A 16,089-nucleotide genomic window follows, 5' to 3' on the forward strand; every position below is an offset into this window, starting at 1 on the left:
AAAAGTGCTGTCACCTCATATTTTATTGGCCCCCAGGGTGTGTAACTACTTAAACCTCTGGCCACCTCCTCTCCAGTTTCCGCGTTCACCTCATCCTGCTTCTTCTTCTTCCTCTTCCTCTGGCCACAACCCCACTGCGGGGGGGGGGGGGGGGGAAGCACCCAGCACTTGGGCCTTGGGAGCCACACCTGCAACCACTGCCCCCCATCCCGCTCCAGGGCTGAGCTGCCCCACCCAACATCCTCTAGGCCCACAGACCCCAGGCTCGCTCCTTCACTTCCCATCTCTGGGGCTCTGAGCAAGTTACTGAACCTCTCTCACTGAGATGTCATTTCCAAATCAGGGAACTGAGGCTGACCTCAACTCATGGGAGCCTCTGAAGGCCCAGGGAGCTAATGGACCCCCACCTTACAGGGCACAGGGAGCCAGCGTGCTAACGGGCTATGTGCTGTGGCCCTGCCTTGTGTTGAGTCTCAATCTGTTGGCTCTACTCAGGCTCATGAAGCTGCAATTCTTTACCCTCTACCTGCCTAAGTCTAGGCACCTGTGCTCTCCTGAAGGAAAAACAAGCAGGTGTGCTCTTGGCTCTCAGATCAACACAACGGTTGCTTGGCTGAAATTCCTATCCCCTGGTCGAATCTTCCGCTCCTTTAGAGACACACAGTCCAACTCTCCCTGAGAGCTGGTGCCCAAATCCCCAGCAGCTGCCCTCCGGAGGCCACACGCTGTCTTCAAAAGACATTCCCGGCATTTTACTTAAGATCCTGATGCCTCCTTAAACCATCTTCCCTCCTCCACACCAACAATCTCCCACCACCCCAGCTCAGTGCTTGCTTCTCCTGCTCCTTCAGTCACAGGGATTTACATGTTTTTGTTTTTCCTTCGTGAACGTTCTGCATTCATCCCTAATGCCCGAGGCATCTCATGAGCCCCACCTGCGGCCAGGCTCTAAGGCCGGTGCTGGGGCTCAGGTGAGTAAGAGGCTGTCTCGGGTTCGTGCTCTCTGGAACTCATCAGCTGCTCAGAGAGAGAAATGCATGAATAATCAAATAATCGCCTTCCAGCGTGGTTTGTGCTAGAAGACAGCTGTGTGCCACTGGCTGCTGGGTGGGGCCTTGTCTAGGCTGTCACCACAGCTCAGCCTGGGACGAAAAATGCTTCTAAGGGGATTCTTGCGGCAAAGCCAGACCTTGAAGGATGAAGTATCAAACAACAAAATCAAATCACTCAATACTTATCTCAAAGCCCTCAGGGTCCCCTACTGCCCCTCCTCCATCATCACCCTCAGCTGACTCCAATCTGGCTGCCATGCTGCAGACACCTGGGTGCACCTGCCACTCCGAGGTATCCCCCACGGAGCTGGATAGAAAGGGGTGCCACTGTGCTTCTTTTGCTTTTTCCGTACGCTCTTCTCCACGAGCGTCTTCCCTACCGCGGTCATGCTCCGCACCAATGCCTCAAGGTGCGGCTTCTAGACGAGAGGCATCAGGATCACCTGGGTGCTTGTTAGAAATGCAGACTCTCTCGGGCCCTGCCTCAGACCTCTGGGGTCCGCATCTTCTCGTATGCACGTTAAAGTCTGAGGGACACTGCTCCCCACTCTAATCCAGCTTCCCCCAGGTCTTCAGCTTCCCCCTTTTCACTGTTGCCAGCTGCCATCTTTGGATGCCTTCAACATGCCCAGCCTCCAGAGCGTCCGCCTCCTCGCCTCCACGGACCTTCACATCCACCCCAGCGTGGCACTGCCTCAGCCTCACCCTGCCCATCACAGCTCCCTCCAGCTGAGACCTCTGGCTCCACCTGTGGACAAATGTCACCATGGTCCTTCTGTCAAGCTTACTGAGAGGGACAGATGGCAGGCAGCAACTGACAACCAGCAGCATCTAAGTAATTAAGTGCTGCTGGGAGAAGCACTTGTCATCACGGAATCTTCCCTAGACCTTGTGAGTCGGAGATATTTGTCATTCCCCGTGCAGAGATAAGAAAATTGAGACATCAGGAGCTCAAGTAGGGTCACACAGTTAGTGGGAGTGGGGCGCAGAGGCGACCCCAAGCTTACTACCTGTACTGAGAGATAACGAGTCTCGCAGAGAAAACTGGGGAAGGGGGCTTGCAGCCAAGGCAGCCCATCTGCACTGGGCTGGGACCTAAAAAGGAGGGGAAAGTAGGAGAATAAGTGGGAGAGGAAGGCACAGGCCGGGTCACATAACTCTTCACTGACAGACTACAGAGTTTAGAGTTACCAGAGGACAGGAAGGTAACATTTTGGAGCAGGCTGGTCAAAAATGGCCACGTCGTTCCCTGACTTCTGTCTCGCAGACCCCCACAAACCTGATTCTTTGCCTCGTGAGACTTGCTTCCCCGACCCTTCGGGTGTGGTGAACAGTCAGATTCTCCCCGGTACTCGGTCTGCACCTCCCTGCCTGCTTGCCCTCAGGCCTCCTCTGGAGTTGAAAGCACCTTCCCCAGAAGGGCTTGGAGGCAGGGGCTCCCCTTCCAACCCAGGTGTGCACACAGCACATCAAACCATCAGGTTCCACGATCAGCAACTCTTAGAGGAAGACCTGAGACTCCTCCCCTCTGCCAACATTCTGAGGGTGCAGCTGAATAAGAGACAGTCTCTGCCTTTGCAGAAGCTCGTAAGCGGGAGCCTTGACCCTGAGCATGTACCTCTGTAAGGGGAAAACATTTTTGTGACGCCTGCACATTCACACACCTGGACCTATTTGGTAATTCCTAAAAACTGAAGCCTTTCTTAGTCTTTGAAAATGTCTTTAAGTGGCAAGTAATCACAGTAACAGTGAATCAGTCATTATGACTGAAAAAAGATTAATTAAAAAAAACCATTAAAACCGTAACACAATGTTTAAAAATTCTTGCATTATAGGTTGAAAATATGTTGGCAGAACTTTATTTGTGAAACACAGATCTATTCCAGAGTCTTCTCCACGTACGGTCTGTGGGTCAGTCTCAACACGACCCGGGAGCTTGTAACAAATGGAGACCGTAGGGCTCACCTTGGGCATCCTAGAAGCAGAATCTACATCTTAACACTAAAGCTTGGGAAGCCCTGGCTTAGAGCATATGGTGTGTGGGGCTGGGGCTTGGACACAGGGGAAAGCAAGGCCAGACGGAACCCACGCAGAATGGGGTGACCTTAAGTGCTTTCGCAGAGAACGTTTTCTGGCAGCAGTATGAAGGAGGTAGAGGTGTGAGGGGCCTACCAGGGAGAGGGGGAGGAAGCAAAAGTAGAGGCAAAGGGGAGAAGCACAGGGACTAACCCAGTTTCAGCAGGGGTGGAGAGGGAGGGCAGGTTGGAGGAGGCACTTCTGAGGTGTGGCGGGCAGAATCTGTCCAGTGCAGGTGTTGGGGGGTGAAGGATGACTCTGGGGTTTTTAAGCTGGAAGATGCATCACTTACAGCAAGGGCATTTTTAAGGAAGAAGGTGCAGAGGAGGGGCCTGGGGACACTCAAAGAAGAGGTGTTCAGATGTGATCTACGTAGGAACAAAACCGCCCCGACCAGGACTGGAGACACAGACCCGTGAGCTCCTGATGATGGGATCAGGTGAGTCTACCCAGGAAAGCCTGCAGAATGATTAAGAACAGAGGATAAAGGAACCAGAGGATGAGCCACCGAAGGGAAAGGGGAGTGGGAGCACATCACAGAAGCCCAGGTAACAAGGAGGGGCAATGAGCCAGCTGCATGGAGACCCAGGGGGCTGAGACATGAGAACCAGCCCCTGGTCTTCACAGCAGAGCATCATGGTGAGGGGATGCTGGAGTACATAAAGCCGAGACTGCTATCCAAAGCTTAACCCGCCTCAGGGTGCAAGGCCCAATCAATCAAAATTATGTCTTTTTCATAGCAGCATTATCTGCAATGGTCAAAAGGTGGAAGCAATTAACTGTCCACTGACAGATGAATGACCAAATGTGGCATATGCATTCAACAGAATATTATTCATCCCTAAAGAGGAAAAAATTCTAACACATGCTACGACACAGATGAACCTTGGGGACATTATGCTAAGGGAGAGAAACCAGTCACAAGATGACAGATACTGTAGGATGCCACGCATGTTGGGGAACTAGTCATCTAATACCCAGAGACAGAAAGTAGAAGGGTGGTTGCTGGGGGCTGAGAAGTTAGCGTTTAATGGCTATGGGGTTTCAGCTTTGCAAGATGATGACGTCTGTGGTGTGCGGGGGTCGTGGTAGCCCAGCAGTGTGACTCCACCTAATGCCAATGAGCCGTAGAGTTCTGTGCATTTTACCGCAATTTAGAACAATTATGTCTTTCATCATCAGCATGGAAGGTCGGAACTCCCAGAATGGAAGAGTACGTCTGTGTTGAGAAGTGAGGGCAAATCTTTTTCAGCTGCCACAGACGACTCCTCCAGCAGGCCTGGCAGTGGAAGAGAAGAGAGTAACTGAGTGCTGACCTAAAGGTGAGGCAGGGCTCCGGGAAGGCTTTCTTCCCCCGGAGGGTGGGACGACAGCCTTCAGCTGGAAGTGGCGAGGCAAGCCTGAGCCAAAGCAAAGGACACTCATTTTCTCAGACTGGAGGACAGGAAGAGAGGAGCCAGAAAGGTGAAGGAGAGGGTGGTAAAGGTGAGGGGGTTCCCACCAGATGGAACTTGAGCATCTCAGGACCACAGGCCCGAGGTCAAGACTCACACCCTCTGGAGAGGCAAGGTGAGGACGACAGGTAGGAGACCTGGAGGGAGTGGGATGGTGAGGGCGGCTGGTGTGGGAGTAACATGGGAGCAGGACTGGAGGGCAGGGGCGGTAGGGGAGGGTGGGGGGAGACAAGCGGGCTGCAGAGCCCAGAGCACATGTCTGAAACTATCATTAAGTCTGAGGTAGCGGTCCCCAAAGGAGGGTTCCTGGTCTCTGGAGCAGCAGCAGCACCTGGGAGCTTGTTAGAAATGCAAGTTTGCAGGCTGTACCTGAGTCTGATTCAGACTCACTGAACCAGAAGCTCTGGGAGCGTGGCCTAGCAGCCCAGGTCTTAACAGGTGACTCTGATGTGATAAAACGTGAGAAACACTATACTATAAAAATTCAGTGGAAGATGCATGTCGCTTTTGATATGCAAGTGAAAAAAAAAATCAGCCTAGCAACTTCCACATAAAAGAGCCAGAAACGCATAACTGCTTCATGCCAATGCAACTTATTTCTATAGTTAACAAAACTTCTGTTAACAAAACCATAGAAATATGCAGTCCATCTCATAAACATCCTTAGATGAGATCTAGAAAACACACCTAAGATCTGGGGTTGGAAATGTTGGTACCAGTCCTGCTCTCCAACTGACTACCTGTGTGCCATGTAGCATGCCGTATTCCTTTCAGGGCCTGTTTTCCCATCCATAAAAAGAGGGAGCTAGAAACAGTTCTTTCGTGGTCTCTTCTGGATCTGACATTGTGTGATTCTGTCCTATAAACAGTGACCTCCGACTAAGTGCTTTTACATAGCTCTTGCCTCGTCAGAGAAAGAATGGCTTTAACAGGTAAAGCATCATATCACAGTTAACCAGAACACCTTTCCAAAATTCAGTTAAGTGCTAATATCTTGCATTCTAAGAACTAGAACACTCCCTCACTCACTGGCTTTGCCATTAAAGCCACCAATGCCTATAGTCATAAAAATACCGTACTGCACTGGCCTGTGTTCATGAAGTCCACGTGACTGGGATGCCCCAGAAAATATCCCCAATACTTCACATTTTTATCTTACAAGGCTTTTTAATCCAGGAAGGCAGGGTTTGCATTTTTTGCTCGGCAGAAAATGAGTTAAAGAACTGTACTATACAGATCCCAGGGCCTGCCCCCTCTGACCCAAGTATCTAGGGACACAGTATTACATGTCTAGGCTTCCTGATAAATGGCCCCGTATTGACCTTGTTACCGGAATCCCTAGACACTGGTTTCCTGCCTGGTTTCTCTGCATCCAAGTCCCTGTCTACACCTACTGGTCATCTAATGCTCATCCTCCTGTGCCTGGGTCCCCAGTGCCACCTGCTTCCCTGCCTCTGCCAAAGGCCATAACTTGGTTCTGATCTCAGGACTGGGTCTGGGAGAGGGATGTGGGTGTTTGTGCAGGAAGGATGGTGGAAGTGTGGGTGCCAGGGGGAAAAAAGATAAGGTCTAGGGAGATTCTGGTCTCCCGCCCCACCTCACTTACACACCCTGGCTCTTAAATTCCATTAGAATTTATCAGTGGGAAACACAGCTGGTTTGTTTGTCCTCCTTGTGCATCTATCACAGACTCCGTCCCTGGGTATGTAAATGACATTCCAGGCTCTCCATTGTTCCCATGGCAGGAAGGTGCAGAAGAGGGGAGGGCCAAAACAAAACTGGTATGGCAGGAGCAAAGTTGGGGAGGGGCAAAGGAGGTATGACCACCACAGGTACTGGAGCCAGGAACATGGGCTAGGCAGGCAATGTCAAGGAGATTAGTTCTGTCTTTATGCAGGCAGAGGATTCCTAGTGCTAGATGGTTTTCCAGGCTGATCTTCAACCTCAAAGTCACACTTGGGTAGGGTGACCACACCCCCTGATTTGCCTAGGGCAGTCCCAGTTGAAGCTAGTTCATGAGATGCAATTATTAATAGCCTCACTCTTATTCTCAAAATGTTCTGGTTTAGATGATGAGTTCTCATTGTTTTACTCGTGGGCCCCTAAGCCTGCAAAGCTAGAGTCGCAGACACAGAAGGCTGCTGAGCACTAGGAGACACCTCCGGGCTGAGTCTCACCCCTCCTTAAATGCTCCATTCTTCTCTCCAGCACCCCGATGTCTGCTTGTACACCTTCGGGGATAGCAGGCTCGCTAAACCCTGATGAAGCCTCTCTTTTTGGGGGAAAGCTGTGTTATAAAAATAGCAAGATTCAAGCCTGTAGAATCCTCTTTCTGTCTTATGTGCTCCTCTTTCAATAAATATTTAGTGAGTGCATTTGATGTTCCAGGGCTCCTGGGGACACAAGGGTGAGTTAAAATAGACCCAAATTGAAGGGCATTCTATAAAATAATGGGCCTGTACATTCCAAAAATGTCAAGGTCATAAAGGGCAAAGAAAGGCTGAGTAACCCTCCCAGTTTAAAGGAGATTAAAAAGGATGACCTTGTGAAATGCATGCTCTGGGGGTTTCTTTGCTACAAAAGACACTATCAAGACAAGTGGCAAAAACCTGAGTAAGATCTATAGATTACAGTATTGTTTCAATAATGATTTCTCGATTCTAGAAATTGTGCTGTAGTTATATAGAAGAATGCTATTGTTTTTAGGAAATACACTGAAGTATTTTGGGGGAAAGGAACACTCTATAAATGACCCTCAAGTGATTGAAGAAAAAAATATATATACATAGAGAACAGAATAAAATAATTGTGATAAAATGGTAACATTTGGGGAATCTGGGTGAAGGGCATAGGAGAGTTCTTTGTTCTATTCTGAGAATTTTGCTTTATGTCTGAATGAGGTCAAAATAAAAAGTTAAAAGAAAAAAACAAGTCTAAGAGACAGGTTTTTTCTTTTCTTTTTTTGAAAAGAAAGCAATGGACCCTGACCTCAGTCAGGTCACCATGTGGCTGGGGAGACAGGTACTAATACAAATAATTACACTAATTAACTGCAAGATTGCAACTGTGTAAAAGGAGAGAGATCCGGGGGCATGAGCCGTTTAACAGCAGGCAGTTTTACCTAAATCAGATGCAATCGTGGGCTAACACCCAAGGCAGGAGTGAACTGGGGGGGGAGGAGCACGGTTCCTGGCTCTCACAGACCCTGCGGCAGGTGAGGCAAGAGGGACCATTACCACCGGGGCCTGAGGGAGACACCAACATTAATCTCGTCTTTTATTCCTTTTTAAAAAATGTTTATTTATTTGAGAGAGAGAGAGAGAGAGAGAGAGAGAGAGGGAGAGAGAAAGAGGAGAAAGAGGAGAGAGAGAGAGAGAGGAGAGAGACAGAATCCCAAGCAGGCTCTGCACTGTCAGCATGGAGCTCGACGCAGGGCTGGAACCCGCGATCCGTTCCGTGCAATCCTAACCCGAGCTGAAATCAAGAATCGGATGCTTAACCGACTGAGCCACCCAGGCGTCCCTCGTCTTTTATTGTAAGAGGGAAGTGTTTTTGAAAGGCCCGGGTGACTGCAGCCTCCAGGTGGGGCATCGCAGATTTTTCCCTGTCCCCTGACACTTCAATTTTCTTTTTTTTTTAATTTTTTTTTTTAACATTTATTTATTTTTGAGAGACAGAGAGAGCACAAGCAGGGGAGGAGCAGAGAGAGAGGGAGACACAGAACCCAAAGCAGGCTCCAGGCTCCAAGCTGCCGGCACAGAGCCTGACACGGGCTCAAACTCACAAACTGCGGGATCATGACCTGAGCCGAAGTTGGCCACTCAACCAACTGAGCCACGCAGGCACCCCTGACACTTCAATCTTCTACAGCAACCATATATGTATTGATAACCAGACGAGGGGAGGGTGCTGGCGGGAGCAAGGCGGGCTCAGACTGTCATGTCCTCTCTGCAGGCCTGCCAGTGGTTAGGGTGAAGGGACGGTTGATGGAGATAGTCGCTGCTTCTCTCACAAGCACCCCAGGGCCTAGACTGAGGCTGACTCACCGCAAGGTGGGGGGCGTCAGGTCTTCATACCCTACTCCCAAAGTCAGCCCGGTGCCTCTCATCCTACAGCATCCAGCTGGCCATGGCCCCTTTCTGGTCCTCGATCCTGCCCCTTGGAATGTCCCTTGAGCTCTGAGAGCTAGGAGCTGTAGCCCTGCCCTAGGGGTTGGCCATTTCTCACCTACAGTGACTCTTGGCACTGAATACCCCAACAAAGCATTTGTCTGGAGGGTCAGGGGCCCGCCCACAGAGGGAAGGGACCCTGTTCTGTGTGCCAAATTCTGCCCTAGTGGGTTTTCATTTATTAGCTCCTTTAAAACAGTCCATTTAAAGGAAATGTTCCATTATCATCCACATTTTATAATTAACTGATTTGTCTAGGGACAGACTTGGGTTCACATCTTGGCTATCCTACTTAGGAGCAATGTATCCTTCGGGTGATCACTGCATGTCTCTGAGCCTCAGTTTTTTTCACCCTACTAGTAAGGGGCTGGTAGGAATTAACATGATTCTGGGGCTAGGAGGTACTATTTATTCCCTTTTGAGGCACCAAGAGGCTCAGTACAGAAAATCCACTCCAAACTACACATTGCTTAAACATTTACTAAAAGCTTCTGTATCCTGACAATAAATCATGGGACCTGAATTTTCCAGGACTATCCCAATTTCAAATCCTCTGTCCTAACTTTCCACATAAAGCATCAAATGTCTCAAAAATTCCACTCTCTCAGTATCCAAACAACACCTCCTAGGCCTCCGCTTACACAAAGAAGCAGCACATTCTTTTTCAGACTACAGATCCTAGCCTTTGGTTCAGAAAATGTAGTCAGCAGAGCCCTGCTGGCCCTCTGATGGAAACGGGGTCAAGGCAGCCAGTACTCCATCACGACCCAGACTCGGTTGTTTCCCGGCACATTGGTGTGAACTACAGCCAGAAGAAGCCGAACCATGATGAGGGCATTACCCACAGAGGGCCACAGACTGGTTAGACGAGCTCTCCCCCCATCTCCCTACCAAGATGCTGGTACCCAGGTGGGTACGAAGCACAGCCAGAGGGTTGCTCCAAGGTTTAAATGAATATTTAGAAACCACTCAGAACAGTGCCTGGCATCTGGTAAGTGCCATAACAGTGTTTAATAACTAAACGCAAAGGCATACCTGGCAGAAGGCACTCATGCCTCCAAGACAACCCACAAGCATCACTGCTATGTGGGGAGAACAAGGGGGGACACTTACCCCTGCGCTGAGTGAGGCTGGGCCTCCTCACAGATGTGGGGGAGCACCCTGACTACAGGAGGTAGGTCCTGTATTAGCCAAGGTCAGGAGGCTAGACCTGGGGAAGAGTCACCACTCCTGAAATACACAAGGTCTCTTTGTGCCTCTGAGCCTTTGCATCTGCTGTTCTGTCTGCCCCCCAAATACCATCTTTTTCTACCCTCAAGGCTGAATTCAAATGCCAACTACTCCTTATGGTGTTCCTTGATGCCCATCAGAATGAATGGCTGCTTCCACTGGTCTCCCTTGCATCTGGCTTTATCATCTTTTAAAGCAATTGTGAAACAGATGGGTAAGATACAGAGTATGTGTGCACAGGTGCGTGCACACACACACACACACACATCATTGTCTTCCCAAATCCACCATACATCCTTCTAAGATAAGGGTTCAGCTTTCATCTCTGTAACCCTAGGGCCTGACACACAGCTCAGTAAGTGTCTAAATTTTCTGTGAAATCTGTGCTCTCAGCTGGTCTTCACCTGCAGGCAGAGAGTGGTTTCAGGTGCACACACAACCAGAAGCTATGTAGACCCAAGATCTGTGGGCCTTGGAACCCATGACCAGATCAGATTTTAGCCAGGGACCTACCAAAGCATTTGCTTTCATCCTCTTCAGGTGGATGAAAGGAGACACCTGTGATACCAGGGTAGTGTAGACACTGACCGGGTCCTGGCCTGTCTGTAATAGAACTAGTAAGAGGAGCCCAAGCTTGGGAAGCAACACCAGCAGGCTGCCCTGCCTCCAGTCTGTCAAGGCCAGGGCAAGTGCAGAGTGCCTTAGGCATTCCAGCCCCTGCAACACACCTGGGAAAAGAAGAGAGACTGGCCTTGCTTTCCAGGAACCACTACTATCTGCTGGTAGGAAGTAGAGCTCTGGGGTTAGGGTCAAAATCGCAGATCCCCTCCCCACCTACCACAAACCCTGAGGGGAGGGAGGGGGCCAAGTCTTATAGTTCCTTCCAAAACCCAAAGCTGAGCCCTGTGGGGATGGGGGGTGGGGTATGTGCATTCTGGAAAATGGAATACCTGATGTGCCTGGACCCATGGTTCAGAAGGTCACCCTTCGTCCCTCTTGCTCCTGGCCCCAGACTACCTTTGCTAGCTCAGTTTCCTCAACTGCCAAGCGTGGAACAGAACAACACTAAAATTAAACAATGTACTTGAAACCTCCCAGTTCACAGTCAATAATCAAGGGGTTGGTCCCAATCCCAAGACCAATTACCAGCTGGGAACCTCAACTTCTTTCGGGGGTAGGATTTGTCTCTGACCAGGTTCCTGACACTTGAATGAGGTTTAAAAGCTACCAGAATTCTTCTCTATGAAAAATGTGAAAGGTGGGCTCTGAAACAGGAGTGATCAAGCAGTGATGTATCCAAATTTGACTCTGTGTTAACTTAGGTTCTTGGTCCTTTCCCAACTGTCCTTGAAGACCTGCTTTCTCCCCGAAGGGAAGTTCCCCCAGGCATCCTGGGTTTGCTGGGGCAACAGGCTTGCTCAGCATCCCCACCCAGCACTGCATCAGATATACAGAAGTGGCTTAATAAATGCTTGCTGAATGGAATGCCACTCCACTCGGAAATGCCTTCGGTAACTTGACCTTTTCACATTCCTTCGCTAATGTCTAATTTACATATAAGAGTCCGCTTTAGGAGATGGCAAATCACCAGAGACAACTTGGGATCAATAGGGTATTAGGCACGTTTTATTCTAAGCCAATTCTCTGCAAATTGGTATTCCATTAACTGTACGTGGGATTTATGGGAACTCACTATGAACCAGAATATTTAACTAGAACGACCTACTCTCTGTCAGATAATAGCTTACCATTGTTAATTTTCAACTAGTCAATCTCAGAAAGGTTTCCAGCTTCCAATCTACGTGTTGATTTAATCATCAATAAAGTCATCTATTTGAAAGTCTCCGTACAATAAAGGACAGCCTGGTGCAGAAGAAAAAGATCTGCCTTCGAAAGCAGAAGACCTGATATGCCACCCAGGCCACATACTGTGTCATCATCGGCTGCTCAATTTCCTTATTTGCAAAATGGGACTAACACTAGCCTCATGAGAGAGTGTCCATGCGTGTGGATGCACTCTGTACAGTTCTAGGAGACTACACAAAGGTTAAGATGAAATTCTTGAACAACTCAAGGAGGCTAATGATAGAGTGCAGGGTGGTTCTGAAGGGGGAGAGGAGATATTTTGGTCCCCAGGGGACATTTGGTCATGGCTGGAGACATTTCTGGTTGGCACAATTGAGGGAGAAGGATTGCTACTGGAATCTACTGGGTAAGGCCAGGGATGCTACTACACATGCTGCAATGCACTGGGCAGGCCCCACCACAAAAAAATTATCCAACCTCAAATGTTAACAGTGGTGAGGTTAAGAAACCTTGACCTAAATAAATAATCGGGAAAGTTGGGTATGGAGCTTTTCAGAACAGAAATCCTCCTAAGCAGCCTGTACTTCTTCGTATCTATCATCCCTTTAAACATTTGAAGATCCATCTTGCAACACAGCTCTTTTGTAAGTAAAGCTCAACTGCCAACTTCTGGAGTTTCTGAATGTATAAAACTGCTTTTAAACACGATGCTCTCCGATTACAATGCAGCTAAATTGTTTCTCCAAAGCCCTTGACTTCTGCAGTTCTCCAAGGCACAAAGACAGGAGTCTGTCACTCTGCCACTAGGCCCTGAAGATGCTCTCATAATTCTAATTTCCTGGTGAGATGGGAGCCACGAGGGTCTCTAAACGAATTAAATTCACATCACGCCAACTGCTCCCTTGCTTTGTGCCGGGCACGGTGCCAAACACCTCCACATAATTTATCCCACTTAATCCACCCAACAACCAGCTGTTTGCAGGGGAGGAAATTGAGGATCAGAGAGGTTAAACAACTTGCCCAAGGTCACCAGCTGGCCAGGGTGAGCCCCACATGAACGGAGGTCTCCAGTTTCCAAGTCACAAGCTCTTTCCACCAGCTCGGAAAACCCAGGTGTCAAGTTGTCTCAACTTCCCATGAATTTTTAAGGCACCCGCAACTTCTCAATAAGTTTAGGTTGCTGAAAATGGGAATTTCCGGGGGGCTGGGCGTTCTCACATACACTCCCCCACTGCAGCTGTCTCACCGCAGGTACCTGATAAATGATTCCATATCGCCCGCGAACGGGGAGGATTTATTGGCGCTGGAGTTCGTGCCAGGCCCAGGAAATGCCATTTTGAAAGCCGAGAGGCGGATTCGCCCTGAGAGCCGAGAAGGTCTGGCCGCCGCGCTTGGCTGGCCCCACGCGCGGGCTGTGCGCCCCCCGGGCGCCCGGGACTGGGGTCGCCGCGGCGCTGGGCCCTCCGAGGTCGCCAGCCGCGTCCACCCCTGCCCAGGTCGGAGCGCACGCCCACGCCCCGCTGCCGCAGCCGCCGCGTCCCGGCCGCCCGCCCTGGACCGAGCCCCACCCCGCTCCGCTCGCTCCTTCCCGCCGCGGCGCCGCCAGGTGAGCGCGGCCCGGGCGCCCCCTCCCTGCCCCGACGTAGCGCGGAGACCCCGGGGCCGCAGCGTCCACCAGCCCGCCCGCGCGCTCGCCGCGCGCTCGGGGACGGGTGGGGGCGGGGCGGCGCCGAGCCAGCCCCCAGTCCCCGGGAGCCCCGCGCCCTGCCCCGGCCCGCTGGGGTCGTGCCCGCCCGTACCTGCAGCATCCGGGGGCGCGGGGCGCCCAGGTAGGTCGCGCTTGCGGGCGGCGCGGAAGCTCGCTCGCGGCGCGACCTGGCCGCCGTCTGAGCATGCCCAGTGCCGCCCGCGGGCGGCTCCCGCCGGCCGGGCTGGCCGCGACGGGCCCGCGCGCCGGGCGGGGGGCGGGCGCCCGGGCCGCCCTGCGGGGCGCCCCTGCTCCGCCCCGGGCTGGCGCGCTCGGACGCGCCGCCCAGGGCCACCGGGGCTCTCCTGCGGAGCTCTGGGCGGCCCTCAGCCCCCTGGCGCACGCACGCAGGCATTCGTTCCCTAACCATTTATTGGGTACCTACTGTGTGCCGAGCCCTCAGTGATTTTCTGCCTAGGAATGTCAAACACGGCGTTCAACAAATCTTTGAAATGAGGAATAGTCTTGCCCAGCTGAGGTCCTGCTGACTTCAAGTCCAGTGTTCATCTCGTTCCACTAGTAAGCTTCCCGGCTTAAACTTTATTACCAAAATTTATTGTTCTTTCCATATACCCCGCCCCACCCCCAAATCTGTGCTCTTGCTTTCCTCTTCCACCTTATCTGACACGGGCCTACCTGCAGTCTCATGAGCACCTTTCTGTCCACCAAACTCTCAGAACTTGGGCAGCCTCCAGACATTTGCACATGCCGTCCCACCTCCCCTCTGTGTGCGTGGGACTTCCTTACCCAGTTTTTCACGTGGCTGGCACCTTCTCATTGTATCTATGTTCTCCCTCTCTGAGAGGCCTTGCCTGATCACCTTACTAAATTAACACCTTGTTCCTGGACACCCTCCATGTCCTCATTTTATTTCTTTCACGTTTATCACTATCCATTAATTAATTCAACAAATAATTATTGATCACCTACTTAGGTTCTTCATGCATGGTGTTGAACAAATGGGCAAAAATCCTGTCCCCTGGCGGAGTTTGGGGAAAGAGAGGCAGGCAACAGACAATAAACATGCAAATAAGCCATGTGGTATATTAGAAGGTTATAAGTCCTATAAGGGAAAGAGAACAGGGTAAGGAAAGGAAGGTATAGGGAGTGCAGTTTTCAATCAGGTGGTCTGATCAGCCCGTGAGAGGTGACATTGAGAAGGTGACCGCCAGCCCCGCAGAGGGAACAGCCAGTGCAAAGACACTAAAGAGCAGCACAAGGAAGACAGTAGTACAAGACGAGGTCGGCAACTGACTTTTCCTCTCATTTGCTTACTTATTGTGTATTCACCTAGGGAATTTCAGCTCTGGAGCTGTATGGCCCTGTCTTCTCTGCCGTGTCCCAGCTCCGGTACAGCAGCACGTGGCTCACGGTAAGTGCTCAGAAACGACTTGTTGAATGAATATGTGAATGGAGGGATGGACTGATGTCTGGAACCGTCCGGACCAGACTAAGGTCGGCCCAGGGCTAGTCAGTGGCCGCCGGCAGCGCCTGGTACCTCATTTTGGTCCTTGTCCCCGAGTTGCATGTCCCTGGGTAGCGCCACTGCAGCGGGAGCCGCCTGAGCGTCGCGTCGGGGGGGAATTCCGACCGAGTCAAGGAGCATCAGGAACCGGACCCGCCCCACGCCCCGCCCCGCCCTTTGGTCGCTAGCAAAACCTGGAACCGCGGCGCCAGCCCAGCCCCATTGAGGCGCTTGGGTAGCTCACTGGGCATGCTCCGAGCTGGGCTGAGCGCCAGTGCCCCAGAGGAGTCTCCCGGTGGGGTCCGCAACGCGCCAGCGGAGCCCTGCCTGACGCTCAGCCCTACTTTGTTCTCGAAGCTTTCTTGAGGGTCTGGGGCATTTTTTTTTTTTTTTTTCAAAGCTCAAAGGGAAAGCTGGGAATTTAGAATCGGCCAAAGGCATTCTCAGGCCTCTCCGCTGTGTGATCTGGGGCAAGCATCTTACTCTCTCTGTGCTTCCAGTAACACAAATATCCGTCAGTCTGATCTGGGCAGAATTTGGGAATTGAATGAAATAAAAAACGTGAACACGTTTAATCCACTTTATCCATTTCGTGAGGGCCCGCCTCAGCTATCTGCCATCTGCATACCAGTTTGCCAAGTGCTAACATAAGGAAACGGAGGTTAAGGGGCATGTGGATTCTTGGAGTTGTCTCAATTTGCCTTTTATGAGAAACTAGGCTGAAACTACTTTTTCTTTCCCCACATTCAACGGTCACTAGTTTAAACAGTGTTCTTAAATTCGAGCTAAAATTTATCTATACACCTAAGGAAAAAAGACCTAAATCTTTTCAAAATCATGCCTTTCAATCACCATAACAGAAATAGGAACAAAAGAATATTCCCCAAACCGGAAGCAAATGAAAGTCCACAAATAGTGGAATGATCAATTAGGTTATGGTGTGTTTTTTGAAATAATAACTAGTTTATACTAAGCTAGACCAAATTGCAACTGGGGAAACCATAGTACAGTACAATGTTAAGTGGAAAAAAAGCTGAAAACACAAATATATTGCATAAAGAATACGTCTACACAGTCACCCAGACTAGAA

At 50.7% G+C, this 16,089-nt stretch overlaps 1 protein-coding gene across 3 annotated transcripts in view; it reads right to left on the reverse strand.

Moving 5' to 3' along the window:
- Positions 1-13,657, reverse strand: part of PTPN3 (protein tyrosine phosphatase non-receptor type 3) — a 112,940-nt gene extending 99,283 nt beyond the window's left edge. For all 3 annotated transcript variants that reach the window (XR_003964170.2, XM_032595560.1, XM_030293415.2), the window contains exon 1: positions 13,587-13,657. The gene's annotated coding sequence lies outside the window, so the exon portion shown is untranslated. The remainder of the gene's footprint in view (positions 1-13,586) is intronic.
- Positions 13,658-16,089: the final 2,432 nt, after the last annotated feature.

Source organism: Lynx canadensis, chromosome D4 (genome assembly GCF_007474595.2).
Source record: "Lynx canadensis isolate LIC74 chromosome D4, mLynCan4.pri.v2, whole genome shotgun sequence".
NCBI classification, from domain to species: domain Eukaryota; kingdom Metazoa; phylum Chordata; class Mammalia; order Carnivora; family Felidae; genus Lynx; species Lynx canadensis.